Genomic DNA, 13,382 nt, shown 5'->3' with positions numbered 1-13,382 from the left:
AGCGCTGGCCCCCAAAGCCGCCCCAGAGCGTGAACAAGCAGCGAACGAGGACCAAGTCTTGCAAAAATACGATTTGGGGGCAAATTCACCCCAAGATTTGACCGAAGCAGTCAGCTGCAGTGATTTACCCCGATGCAGTGAGCCGCAGTGATTTACCCTGATGCAATCGGCTGCGGTGATTTACCCCTGGACACAGCGAGCCGCAGTGATTTACCCTGGATGCAGTCAGCCGCAGTGATTTACACCCGAACGCTGTCAGCTGGCGCGATTTATCCCCAGTGCAGTGAGCTGCAGTGATTCACCCGGATGCAGTGAGCTACGGCGATTTATCCCCGAAGCCGTCAGCCGCAGTGATATACCCCAACGCAATGAGCCGCACTGATTTACACCCGAACACAGTCAGCCGGTGATTTACCCCCAACGCAGTGAGCCGCAGTGATTGATTCACCCCCCCCCCGATGCAGTGAACCGCAGTGATTTACCCCCAACGCAGTGAGCTGCAGCGATTTATCCAAGGGCTGCCCGCAAAGAGCGACAAACCCTGCAACGTCCCCACTTTCCCCAACGCTTTCCGGGAAGGAAAGGCTGCCGGGGCGGCCGCACGTTCATAAAAAAGGGAGCGAAGCTTTGCTTGCCGGCCTGCAAGCGGAGGCGTTTTATCCAGCGCACGGGGTAACGAGTTAAAATAACGCATTAAAGCACTTCCGATAGCTCTCCGCTCTTGCAGATTCCCCCAGCAGAGAATTTAGCCTGCTGCCTTCGCCCCCCGTCCCCGGCAATACCTGCCCCCGAAAGCCCTGTCCTTTTTAGCTCATGCAAGATTGAGTTTTTTCGCCTACAGACACATTCATACTTTATTTTGCAGGCAGCACTTTCTCAAAACTCCTTTTAGTCAAAGTTCAGAGGTATAAAAGATGTAAAACGCCCCTAAATTATTCACACAGCGTTTCACTCTAAGCCGGTAATGGCACAGGGAAATGATAAAGCGGAGGATCTGGCGACAAAGCCGTGACCCCTGTGTTGTCTCCTTGTCTCTCTTTGGATGGAAAACCCTTTTTTGTATTTGCTGGAAGGAAGGAAACGGAGGAGAGGATAAAAGGAAGGGATTTCCCTGATCCAGAAAGGACTGAGAGTGAGGCACCGCAAGGAGCATCCGTTTTTCCTGCCGCGAGCGTCCCTTGCGATGACAAGCCACAAGCCAGACGACAGATCCAACACACCTCCGCAACGGCGTGCTCAAATCTGGGGGGGCTGTTGCAATTTTTTCCCCCCTAAATTAATAGGTTTTTTTACATCGTAAAATTTTCAGAAGCACAAGGCTTCTGCAGGTTTGGGAAGCCGAGAGATCTGCAAAATTTCTGGGCACTCGGCAAGCGGCAGAGCGATTTGGCCTTTGGCCACACTGAAGCTTTTCCAAAATCCACGGTATTGGAGGGGCCAAATTAAAGTATGGTATGGGAAGGAAAAAGAAAAATGCCACCCAAAAAATCCCACCTTGATTACGATGCTCTCTGTGGCAAAGAAGGAATCGAAGCCAATAACGGGGGAAAACAAATATGAAACTCTGAAACAATTTCACATTCCAAACAGACAAATTTTTCAATAAAGGAAATCCCTGAAAGATTGTTTCTTCCTGTTTTTCCTCTTTTTTTTTTGGAAGGAAACAAAAAAGAGGAGCAATGGATGAGGAGGAGGGGAGCAGACCAAAAGAGGACAAGGACCGGGAAACAGGCTGCAAAAACACAACTTGAAATTTAATCCAACCATCAGGTTGATTCCAGGTTTTTTTTTTTCTGGCAAAAGAGTTAAAAGCTTGAAATCTGCTTTAAAAAAACACCCCTTGCTCCTAAAATCGGGCCCTTTCCGCCAAAGCTGAGGACTTGCTCCTGATCCAGCAGCAGGGAGCACCTAGCGTCACAGCATCCGTCCAAAATCCCGGTCCTCGGCTGCCGCTCGGGGCGAAACTCCAAGAAGCCAGTGGGGAAAAAAAGCATGAAAGTAGGACGCCAAGCCCCGCTAAACCCAAACTCAGCTTGATGCTCACTAATTACCCGGTAATCGTATTTATGTGCTGCTGGCACGCTTGGAAACACGGCTCCTACTAAGCGAGGTGAGCATCAATATTAATGTCCCGGTTGCCGCACGATAACCGGGGACCCACGAGAGGCGAAGCGGCATCCCAGCAAAGAGAAGGGTTTAAAAAATAGCTATTTCCAAGCTTGGAAGGAAGGGAAGGTGCCAGAGGATGGAGACCAAAGGCTGAGCTCTCCGTCGGTGGGCATTGGAAATCAAAGCAAATATAAATAGGAGGTTCCCACTTCCAGGGCACAAATATTCGACTGGTCGTATCTGTAATCTGTTGTCCAGACTTTTGACTTCACCGTGGTCAGGAACAGTTTGGAAAAAACAGCTCCCGGGAAGCGTTTTTTTCCAGCGCCGCTTGAATCTTTACGGAAAGACAGGGCACGTCCCAAACCGTTTCCAAATTCACGCGGGTATTTGCAGGAACGCTGCAACGCGGGACACAGCGGAGGTTGCAAATGTGCCCTGGCTCCCCTCTGTAATTCTATTTAAAAGCTCTTTTCTAAATAATTTCCACGCAGAGATGCTTGGCACTCGGGGAGCATTTAGGAAGAGTTTAAACGGAGTTAATAAACTATTAATAGCCTGCAGTAAGGCCGTTATAGATTTGAGCTGCCCGTGTTACAGGCGCTTCGGTACAAGGTGTTATTACTGCTGTCTGCATGGAGAAGGCATCAAAAAATCACAGATGCCTTCCAATAAAACCCCAGGTTCAGGAAAGCCGACTTTTCTCATGGAAAGAGGCGTATTTGCAGGATTTTCACAACCAAAACGAAATACGGCGATTCTAGGGTAAGCAATTAAAGGATGTTTGCCCCGCGTGGCATTTGAGGCCGTGTTACCCGGCGCCGTCGATGTGTTAATTGGCGCTGATCGGCGCTTGGTCGTTATTAATATTCAAGGAAAATTAGTCGAAGGCATGAAGTTCAGATGGAACGGCGTAACACAACAGAAACCAAAAGTCTGGATGGTCCTGGCTCGTTGGGAACTTTCGTTTCGATGCAAGTTCAGAATCCGCATGTTTTTAAGCCCAGTTCAGAATGAGAAAAAGGCGAATTCTCGGAAACCCTTGCAAAATGGATGTTCTGGTTCCCGCGCACCCTCAGCAATAAACCGTGGTCAGAAACGACCCACCGACACAGGTTCATTCGATCGTTTATTAAATAAAGTCTATGAGTAATGTGTTGATCCTTCACAGGAGAGCAAATATATCCGGAGCTACATCAATGACTCAACTGCACCGATCAAAAACCGCTATAAAATGACTTCATATATTAAAAGAAATCCCCAGAAGTACTATTATAACCTAGTTGGACAACTTGGGCTGCAAACGCCACGCTGCAATCCTAGCCTTGGCCATCAATTCTCTTCAAACTAGAGAAGATCTTTCAAAACAGACATCGAGGACCCAACGGAAATGGTAATTTTTTCCAAAGTTTAGTTCTTCCTCTCTCTTAAATATTTCCAGCCTGTGAATAGCAGCCACAAAGTCTATGACTGCAAGGTCTAGCTATCTACGAGAAGAAGCTGGAGGGCAGGAATGAGCCTTTCTTAGCGGATACCGAGGATGCCCACTCAAGAGATGCTGATTTGCACCACTGGAGGACCCCAAACCAGCCAAAACCAGGTGTTTTTCTGCATTTCTTTGGTGGGGCGATGGAGGGAGAACCTTGAGAAGAAGCAAAACCATCTTCCAGCGGGTGGCTGGTGCTCACCCTCACCTTCTCAGCACCAATTTGGGGCGTTCAGAAAGGACGTTTCCACAACCCAAAAACACATTGAGCCCGGAGGAGACCCTTCCATGCCATTTCTCCATAAAACAGGCCAAAAAGGGACAAATCGGAGGCAGCCGTGGTGCCACGTGACCCAACGGGCTGGAGGCATCTTGTCCGTCCATGTCCGGTGGTCATCCCAGCTTTATTTACCTTGAAACGGAGGAGAAGGCAGGCGGCCGGGTGCTGGGACAGGCAATTTCTCAGCCTGAAACGGCTCCCCGCGCGGGGGAAAGGGCAGGCGAGACGCCTCCATCCGCAGCAAAGTTGGCTCTTTGCGGGAAACCCAAGCAAATTTTGGGGGTAATTCCCAAGGAGCGTGCTGAATCCCGGCCCCTGCATCCCAGCACGGCACTCTTCAAGCACGGCTGATTTATCCTGAGCATCTTTTTTTCCGATTTATTCTGCGGTCTTGCTCGCCTGTCATGGAGGAAGGGCATTTGTTTTTTTTTGTGTGCAAAATGGCAAACAGAGGGGCTGGAGCTATTTAATACCAATTTTGGGGTGGAAACATGGCCGTAATTGATTTTTTTTTTGGAAAGTCCGGCTGCCTCTGAACACAGGAACAGCATCGACTGCAATAAAATGCTCCTTTCTCCAAAGCAAGAGTTTATAGAATGGAGGAAAAACGCCAAGTTTCGAAATGCCTCTCCGAAATTTAATTTTTGTTTGAATCAACAGCTTAACTTTGTGCCATTTGAATGCTATTTTAAGTTGAAATGTCAATTTGAAACTAACATTTAAAAATGTCAAAACATTTCATTTCTGCAGACAGAGCCGATATATATATATATATATATATTTTTTTTTAGCTTCCATGTGGCCAAACAGAAATTACTTTGGAATTTTACCCCGCGAAAAAAAAAAAAAAGAAGAAAAATCAATATTTTGACTTCTCGGAATGAAAACAAAGCGAAAATATAATATTTCCTCCAGGATGCAAACAATATTTTCTGACAAGCTGTAATCACCAAAACCTAATCTGAACCAAATGCTTGCTACCATGTTATAGATACGCAGGGAGAAGAAGAAAAAACAGCGATCTCGCTATCATGTTCAGGCTGAACCCTTTCTTTGCCGGTTATTTCCATTATTTCCACATGCTGCAATGCCTTTTTCTCCTTATTTTATTTTTTTTCCCAACGGGGTGAAATCGGGGGGCTGCAAAGCCTTTTCCTTCTCTCGCTGGATAAACGGCAATGAAGCCGGGGAGCCCAGGCAGCGTAAATGCAAAATTCCGACTTTCCCGCTTTGCCCAAATCGCCAAAAATCGCAGCGGGCTTCTCCATAGGTTCAAAGGGAAACGGGAAAGCGGAGCGGGGTTGGAAATCCGCATTTTCGGCAAGGTGCAAACGGAGGCGGCGCATTCGAGGGCGGCTGCCGGTTCGGGACGTGCAGCCCGGCGGCACTTTGAGCGTCCCCGGGGCACGGGAAAACGTCCCTCCGCGAGCCAGAGCAACGTGCAACGCGTTGATTTATTTTTATTTTTATTTTTATTTTAAAGAGGAGATGTAACGCTGGAGGGGGGGGAAAAAAAGAAAAAACCCTGGAAAAAAAGACTCAGCATCTCCCGCAGCGAAGGCGGCTTGGCTCGGCGCTGCGTCGGCGGATAAAGAGCGCTCGGAAAACCGCCGCGCCGCCAGCTGCCCCCTTCGCCTCTCCGGCCTCCCAAAAAATGGTTTTTCCCGTGCGCTTCCAGCATCCCGGCGCGTCTCCGAGGCTGCCGGCGTGTTTCGGGGAGGGGGTATTTCCTGCGCTCGGCGCGGGGCGATATTTTCTTAACCCGTCCAGAAGCGGCCGAAGTTCAACGAAACGTTCCGGTGATCTCACCCTCGACATAGCCGCCTCGCAGGGGGGACCGGTTGTCTGAAATCGCACCGTTTTCACTTTTTTTCTGGCTTTTCCGCGGCACCGCCGCTCTGTTAACCCTTCGGACCCCGCAGCTCCGTGGTGGAAAGCGTTTTCCTGGCTGGCTCCGCAAGTCGCAGCACAGCGAAACGGGGCGAAAGCCGGACATTTCAGAGACGTCGACGCGAAGGGGGGGTTTTGCGAACGCTGGGGGGGGGTTTTCCAGCCCGAAATGCTGCTCCAGCTCCGACGGAGGCGCTTGGGGAACCGCCGCCGCTGCCTTCCCGAATTGCCTGGCCCCAAATTTCTCCTTTTTTTTTCTTTTTTCTTTTTTTTTTTCCTTTTCCCGCGCCGTCCCGAGACGTGTCTCCGAGCCGGAGTTTCCAAAGCGCGCTGGGAATAGCGCAATTATCTCGGCTCACCACATTTTTCAGCCCTGGCTGAGGTTTAATTAAAGCCAAGGAAAAACACAGAGGAGAATCGCTATTTCAGATATCGCCCCACCGCATGCGGCTCCAAAAAAAAAAAAAAAAGGGGGAAAAAAATAAAAAGGAAAATAAAACCTTTATCACCGACTTTTTAATTTGCCGAGAGAACCTTCCAGCTCAGTTGGATATTACTCCTTTATCATATTTCCTTTAAAGAAATGCATATAAATATATATAGGGGGGGTGTCTGTGCATGTGCACGTGTGTATGTATACATATATATACATATGCATATATATGTGTGTGTGTGTGTATATATATATATATAAGGGCACATGCGCACTATGGGTACATATGCAGCCTATATATATATATTTATATACGTGTGTGTGCCTAATCCCCTGTAATCTCCTTGAATTACACCTAAAACACAGTTCCTCGCGGGTGACCTTTCCACAAAAAAGGCTGTTTCTATGACAACAGCATTGTTTGAGTCAGCCGAGAGGGGGAAAAAAAAAAAAATACCGCGGGAAAACGTATGTAATTTCGCTTAATTCGACGGCCCGTTTTGCACCGCGAGGGGTCGGATCGCTGCAACCCGGCGGATGTCAGATAATCCCGTCCCGGTTAAAAATCAAGGTGTTTTCAGGTCCTATTTTGGGGTTTTTCTTTGGTTTTGGGGTTTTTTTTTTAATTACTTCCAAGGTGGTGAAGGAGGAAAATCCGCACGGCGCTTCCCCCAAGCAGCATTTTCATCCAGCAGAGCTGAGACCCGGCTCTGAGATTTGGCGGCGAGTCGGCCTGGGGATGCCACTTTTTTCTCGCGGTGGCCCAGATGCCATGGGAATTTAGCGGGCCGCCGGCGTCGCGCCAAGGAAAGGCGGCTCGGGCGGTTCCAACGCTCCTTTTTCACGCGTTTTCCGCTTTTTTGGGGCTTTTTAAGGCAGGTCGCTGAGCGGCACCAGGGGAAAAATATCACCCGGACGGGGAGGATGGGACAGAACGGGAGCTTTTTGCAGCGCCGTCGCATGGGGCCGTTGCACGGAGCCGCGGTCAGGCCGTGCCAGAAATTTGGGAACGGGTGGGAAAGCAGCATTTTGGCCCCCGAGGAGGTTTTTTCTTAATTTTCTTTTGTCCTTTTCCTGGAGGAATCGTTGCATGCCGGTCCGCCCCGACCCCGACGCCTTCCCGGGTCTCGGGAGCCGAGACGGCTGGTATTTTCTGATGGCTCAATCTTGTACCGCGCAGGACTAAGAGGATAAAAATACCCGTTTCCATGGGAACGCAAACTCCGGAGTTTTAAAATATCGGAATTAACCTTGCACTAATTCCCCTCCTTAAATCTCAGTACGGCACGGGCATTTTCGCTCGCTTTTGGGGTTTTTTTTCCCCCCGGGGAAGGGGGCACCTCAGCGGTGGAGTCGTCCCGTGCAGACAAGCCCTTGCGAGCCGTCACGGGCTGAATTTTATTTGCTCAAAAACACACTGACGTCGCTTAAAAAACTAAGTTCAATCCAAAAAATTAAATCGTAATAACGCCCCAAAAAGACAAACTATGAAAAGAGAGCGAACGGGGATGGGATCATCGTGGGATACAATCGATCCGGATCTTTTAGGTTACTTATTTTTTGCAAAAACAGGCAAAGCCCGACGGCGACGCCAGGTTTCAACCCCGCCAGCGGCTCCCCACCGTGCTCTTGCAAGTGCCTGACCCCAAATACCCGTTTTTCCCCCCCCAAAATCACCGCTTCGTTTCAGGGAGGGATTGCGCCCAAGGAGAAAAAGCTGTAGGGGCTGCAAAAAATTCAGATTTTTTTTTATGGCACGAAGAGGAGACTTTCTTATTCACAGCGATGCTCGTTCTAGAGAAGGGAAAGGGGAGAAATACGGCGCTTTTTACCCACTTAAGCCGCGCTCTCATTTCATCGGTTTTTAACTGGACCTGTTTTCTAGACCGCCGGTAATAAAAACAAGCCAATAAACTGAACATGAAAATACATTCATTAGGATTTATAACGCTCATTAAAACGGGCTGGGTACAAAAGCACGACTTAGCCGCAGAGAACAGGGAGGGGGAAAAAAATGCAAAATCGCCTTGCGGAGAAAGCAGCGATTTCCCCTAATCGCCCAGTTCAAGCACGGGCGCGATTATCCGTGGCCAAACCGGACGGGTTAAAACGATCCCGTTCATCTCCAGCCCCAGTGAGGAGCCAAAAAGCGTCGCAATTTTAATAAAAATGAAATCCGGCCCCTGCAGAAACCGGCTTTGCTAATGACGTGTTTACACAGAAAAAAAGACAATTTCTATTTAATGGTGATTACTAGCGAGAACAAATTAAACTTCCCGGAGTATATGGGTTAGAGATAATGGGAATACGGGAAAGTTATAACGTGCGTGTGTGTAAATCAATGTTTCTGCACACGGGTGAGGGTATCTGCGCATCGGAGGGCACCTGTCTGCGCCTGTGCGCGCGTCTTAGCATGCAAACGCTTCTATTATATACTTAAAAATACTTATATCTGTGCTAGGCGGACGCCTGCGGCACGCACGTGTTTGCACGGACAAGCTCCAAGCTGCCTGGCTGGGCCGGGTTTTTTTTTGGCTGCACGACGGGAAAAAGCCGCCTGGGGAAAAAGAGGTTTCAATCGCCGAGCCCCAAGGCCAAGGAGCGTTTGACCGTAAATCCCGTTTTCGCGCTCAATTTTTCCTGGAGCAGAAAGGAGGAGGAGCCACCGCTTCACCGGTCGCCAGGATTCGCCTCTTCTTGGGAAAACGTGCCGAAGCAGAGGCAGTCCCCGGGGCAAAACGAGCTCCGGAAGGAAAGGAAAAAGGGAGCAAACGGAGGCGGGGAAGGGGCACGCCAAGCGGCACGGCTTGCGCCGCATTTTGCAAGCCATGGCAGTCGCTGCGACCCTCTCCGAACCGTGTTTTGGTGTTTTTTTTTTTCCCGGGGTACAACCGGAGCAGCAAAGCCGAGGCGAAGCCTTTCGGCGCCTCGGCCTCCCACGGGAGGATCGGAGGCGTTTTCGGGTTCGCCTCGGCGCCCAGCCCGTCGCCCCCGGATCACGCAGCGGCGCCTACCTGCGCAGACCCATCCCACGGAGCGGCGGCGAAGAGGCGCAGCACTGGGCTTTGGTGTCGGCGCCTTCGGACGGGAGAGCAAGCGTTCACCGGACGAGCCCGGATGCGAGTCCCAGGTTCAGGAATGAAAGCGCAAAGGCACCTAATGAGGCAGCGTCTGGGAAGATGGAATAACAGCAAAATTAAAACTGTAACCAAAGCGTAATGAAGAACGGGCTGCAAAGGGGTTTGCAGGAGCCCGCGACGAGTCTCCAGGGAAGAGCGGCCGGTTCAGAGGAGCGGTAAACAACGCGCAGAAACGCAACTTAATTATCGGCCCGATGCGAAAGGCGCAAGCGGATGCGCCGGCTTCGGAAGGAGACACGGGGCAAACGGGGTTCGGGAAGGGGCTGGCGCGTTCCCGCACGGTTTGGGCCCCTTCGCACTGAAGGTTGAGCCCCCACCGGAGAATAAACAGCATAAATAAGGAGAAATAATGTTTATAGAGTTTATAAGGATTCCTGGAGCCCGTGAAGAAATGAAGAACTTGTGCGGAGATGCGACTGGGCAGAGGGCAAATGTCCAGATTTGACTATTTCAATCAAACTCAATCAAACCAAAGGTGTTGGACAGGATCAGTGCAGGATGCCGGCTGGGACTCAACCAAAGATCCGAGCTGAATCGAAGCACGGATGCTGGCTAACATCGGAACAAGGATGCTAGCTCAAATCAAGCAAGGAGTGAACCAAAGGGGCTGGAGAGGAGCAATGCAGGCTGCTGGCTGGGACTGAGCCAAGGACACTAGCTAAAATCAAAACCTGGATGTTAGTTCTTGCCAAACCATGGACACCAGCCAACACCAAGCCATGGACACTAGCCAACACCAAGCCATGGACACTAGCTAACACCAAACCATGGACACTAGCTAACACCAAACCATGGACACTAGCTAACACCAAGCCATGGACACTAGCCAACACCAAGCCATGGACACTAGCCAACACCAAGCCATGGACACTAGCCAACACCAAGCCATGGACGTTAGCTAACACCAAGCCATGGACACTAGCCAACACCAAGCCATGGACACTAGCCAACACCAAACCATGGATGCTTGCTAACACCAAGCCATGGACACTAGCTAACACCAAGCCATGGACACCAGGTAACACCAAACCATGGACGCTTGCTAACACCAAACCTTGGATGTTAACTAACTCCAAACCAGGGATGCTAGCTCATACCAAACCACGGACGCTGGCTAACACCAAACCTTGGACACTAGGTAACACCAAGCCATGGACACTAGCCAACACCAAGCCATGGACACTAGCCAACACCAAGCCATGGACGCTAGCTAACACCAAACCATGGACACTTGCTAACACCAAACCTTGGATGTTAACTAACTCCAAACCAGGGATGCTAGCTCATACCAAACCACGGACGCTGGCTAACACCAAACCATGGACACTAGCTAAAATAAACCAAAGACACTGGCTAGGGCCAAAGCAAGGATGCCGTCTAGCACTGAACCACGGGTGCTGGCTAGAACCAGCACTCCGTGACTCTCCCTTTCCATCCATCTAAAACCAAGTGTTATTTGGGGTTTCTCCAGGCTTCTAGCAGCTGGAGCAGGATGCAGGCAGGGCATCACGGTGCCCAGCACCCACCGCCTCAGCGCCGGGGCCAGGCAACCCGCGAGCGGACGGCGAGGCTGGGCACAGCTCCACGGCACCGTCGCTAAATCACTTCTCTCGCCCCCCTCCCCGCGAGCAGGATAAAAATACCTTCTATTAGCCCGGCCGATGTCGCTGGGAAAACCAGACGGGTTTTTTTGGCACGCGAGCCCTTCTGCAGCTCCCCAGAGGTGCGTCCCGCTGCCACCAGCGGCTCTCGGCGCTCCTCCTGCCGCCTAGACCTGCCTTTAAGTCGGTTCAACTCCCCAAAGACCCCAAAACACTGCGTTCTGCAATCCCAGGAACCGCTTTTTACCTTCCGCCTCTTAACAAAACCCGTCAGCTTTCCCAGAAATACGGGCCAGGTCTGATTTATCGGTGTCCCCTCGGCACGGCTCAGCTGGATTTAACGCACAGAAGTAAGTCCAGGGTCAAGCACGACGGTGAAACAGGTGTTTCCCCAAGAAATGCAAAAGCCAGAGAAGAAACTGTCCCCAGCGGCACGTCATGATCCCAAGCAACACTCAGGGCCGGCTGCCAAACGGACCCGAGCACGGAAACGCAGGAAAATCTTTCCTTCATTGGAGAGACGCTTCACTACTTTTGCTGCGGTACCTTGAAGACGATTTAAGCGGCGGGTGTTGGCAAAGCCCCTCCACCTGCCTTTTAGGGCGGGAGGCCGAAAAAACGGCACAAGCGAGTGACGGTTTTGTCACTGTTTCTGTAAGGACACAGATTGTCTCCGTCGTCCCGTGGGATAAGCAATCCGCAGATTTCCGCCGTCATAGCGACAAAGAGCGAAAGGCGGCAGGCGAGAAAAGAAAGGCGGATGACGGATTCGTCTCGCGCAACCATTTTTTTCTGTTTTTTTGTGGCTATCGATCCCCCAAAACCCGCGCGGGACTGCCTGGGTTTCGCTCACCGGCAAGGCAACCGCTCCGTCCCCTGTACCCATTGAATTCCAGGCGCCGGCGCTTGGCCCAATGAGCACTTTGTCCTCACTCACTTTATTCCCGATTCAGATGGTCTGTTTGCCGCCATCACCGACGCTACGGGGAAAAACTGAGGTTGGAGTTTCTTTCGTTGCATTATCTGATTTTGGAAAGGAAAGGAAAAAAACACAAAAAACGGGGAAAAATAGCAGCGTGCAGAGTAAGGAGCTAACAGGCACATCCGTACCCTGCTACAATTTTAAAAAAAAGCATATTTAGAACAAGAAATCCTCATTCTTGCAGCAAAAAGAGGGGTTGTTTTTTTTAATCTGGTGTAACCGGCTTTCTGGGACGACGCTTCGAGTTACCAAGACCATTTTCCTCTATGGAAAATCATTAGAGAGCAGAGTCTAGGAACGGCGCTTATCGGCGCTTATTAAAGCGTTAACATGATTTAAAACCAGGCTTTACCCGTTTTTAGACATCCACCGAAGCGCTTGCGATTCCAGCCGCCGGCCGACTCTTCCCGCTTCGCCTGAACGAGGATCCGTCCGGCTGTTCTGCACGACTTTCGAGCTGAATTTTATGTTGCCTCGCAAAAGTCGCTTTGCTTTAACGGCCGGCAGCCGTTAAAAAATAAAAAACGGTAAAAAAACACTAAAAGAAGAGATTTGCAAGTCAGAATGCTGAAAGAAGAGTGGATTATCAAAAATAATCCCCCAAGACCCTCCGGAGTTTCAGCGACAAGCGTTCACGGTTTCATCCCGCTCGAGGGCCAGGCGAGACCCCGGAGATCCTCAAGTCCGACCTTGCGGAAACCACAGTCGATGAAATGGCGCCCAGCGTCCTGCGGATCGAACAATTTCGCCCCCTTTTTCCCTCTGTTCCAGCCCTTCGGGGCAATTCCCTCTCGCTCCGGGGAAGCCTGTGCTCCTCGAAATCCGGCCACGCGGCGAACGGCAATAAATAAATACCTCGGCTTTGCCGCACGCGACGAAAAGCCAAATGCTCCCATTTCCCCCCAGAAAAAAAATCTCCTTTTTGTTTTTTTGTCCCGACGGATGGGAAACGCATCTTCGCCCAAAGCGGCCCAAACAGCGGCACTCAAGACCCCAAGATTTACTGGCGCGAAGCCGCCACGAGAAACTTCCTTTAAATCGTCACCGGGCCGCGCGCGGGCAGGCGCAAAAGCCTCTCCCGCCAGGGAAAGTTGTTCCCTAGAAAAGAAAAGAAGCTGCTTAAATGTCTCTTTTCCTTTTTTTTTTTTTCCGAGCCAGCCCCACGGAGCCGGAGCTGCGAATACATTAGCCTTTAATGAAGTGAAACCCTCATCTTGCCGGCGACACCTCATTTAGCGCAATTGTTTCGGAGCCATTACGGAAAGACAATTACAAGGAAGCGGCGAGAGTAATTGGAAATGCTGGCAGGAGTTGGGCGAAATGATAATAAATAAAAATATTCGCCCTAATAAGCTTTCCAGGAGGGGGTGGGCTGGAGAAAATCAACATAATTAGAAGCGAACCGCGGCAAGGAAAAGCAGCCAGCAGGGTGGCGAGCGCTCGACGGGCGCAGGAGGAGGG

The 13,382-nt window shown here is 50.6% G+C and overlaps 1 protein-coding gene across 2 annotated transcripts in view; it reads right to left on the bottom strand.

Annotated features, from left to right (window-relative positions):
• PKNOX2 (PBX/knotted 1 homeobox 2) overlaps positions 1-9,368 on the bottom strand; it is a 53,364-nt gene extending 43,996 nt beyond the window's left edge. For both annotated transcript variants that reach the window (XM_067310258.1, XM_067310257.1), the window contains exon 1: positions 9,213-9,368. The gene's annotated coding sequence lies outside the window, so the exon portion shown is untranslated. The remainder of the gene's footprint in view (positions 1-9,212) is intronic.
• Positions 9,369-13,382: the final 4,014 nt, after the last annotated feature.

The sequence above is a fragment of the Apteryx mantelli genome, chromosome 23 (assembly GCF_036417845.1).
Source record: "Apteryx mantelli isolate bAptMan1 chromosome 23, bAptMan1.hap1, whole genome shotgun sequence".
In the NCBI taxonomy this organism is placed as follows: domain Eukaryota; kingdom Metazoa; phylum Chordata; class Aves; order Apterygiformes; family Apterygidae; genus Apteryx; species Apteryx mantelli.
Note: the sequence above shows the minus strand (reverse complement) of the source record. Positions and strands in the feature narration are given on the sequence as shown.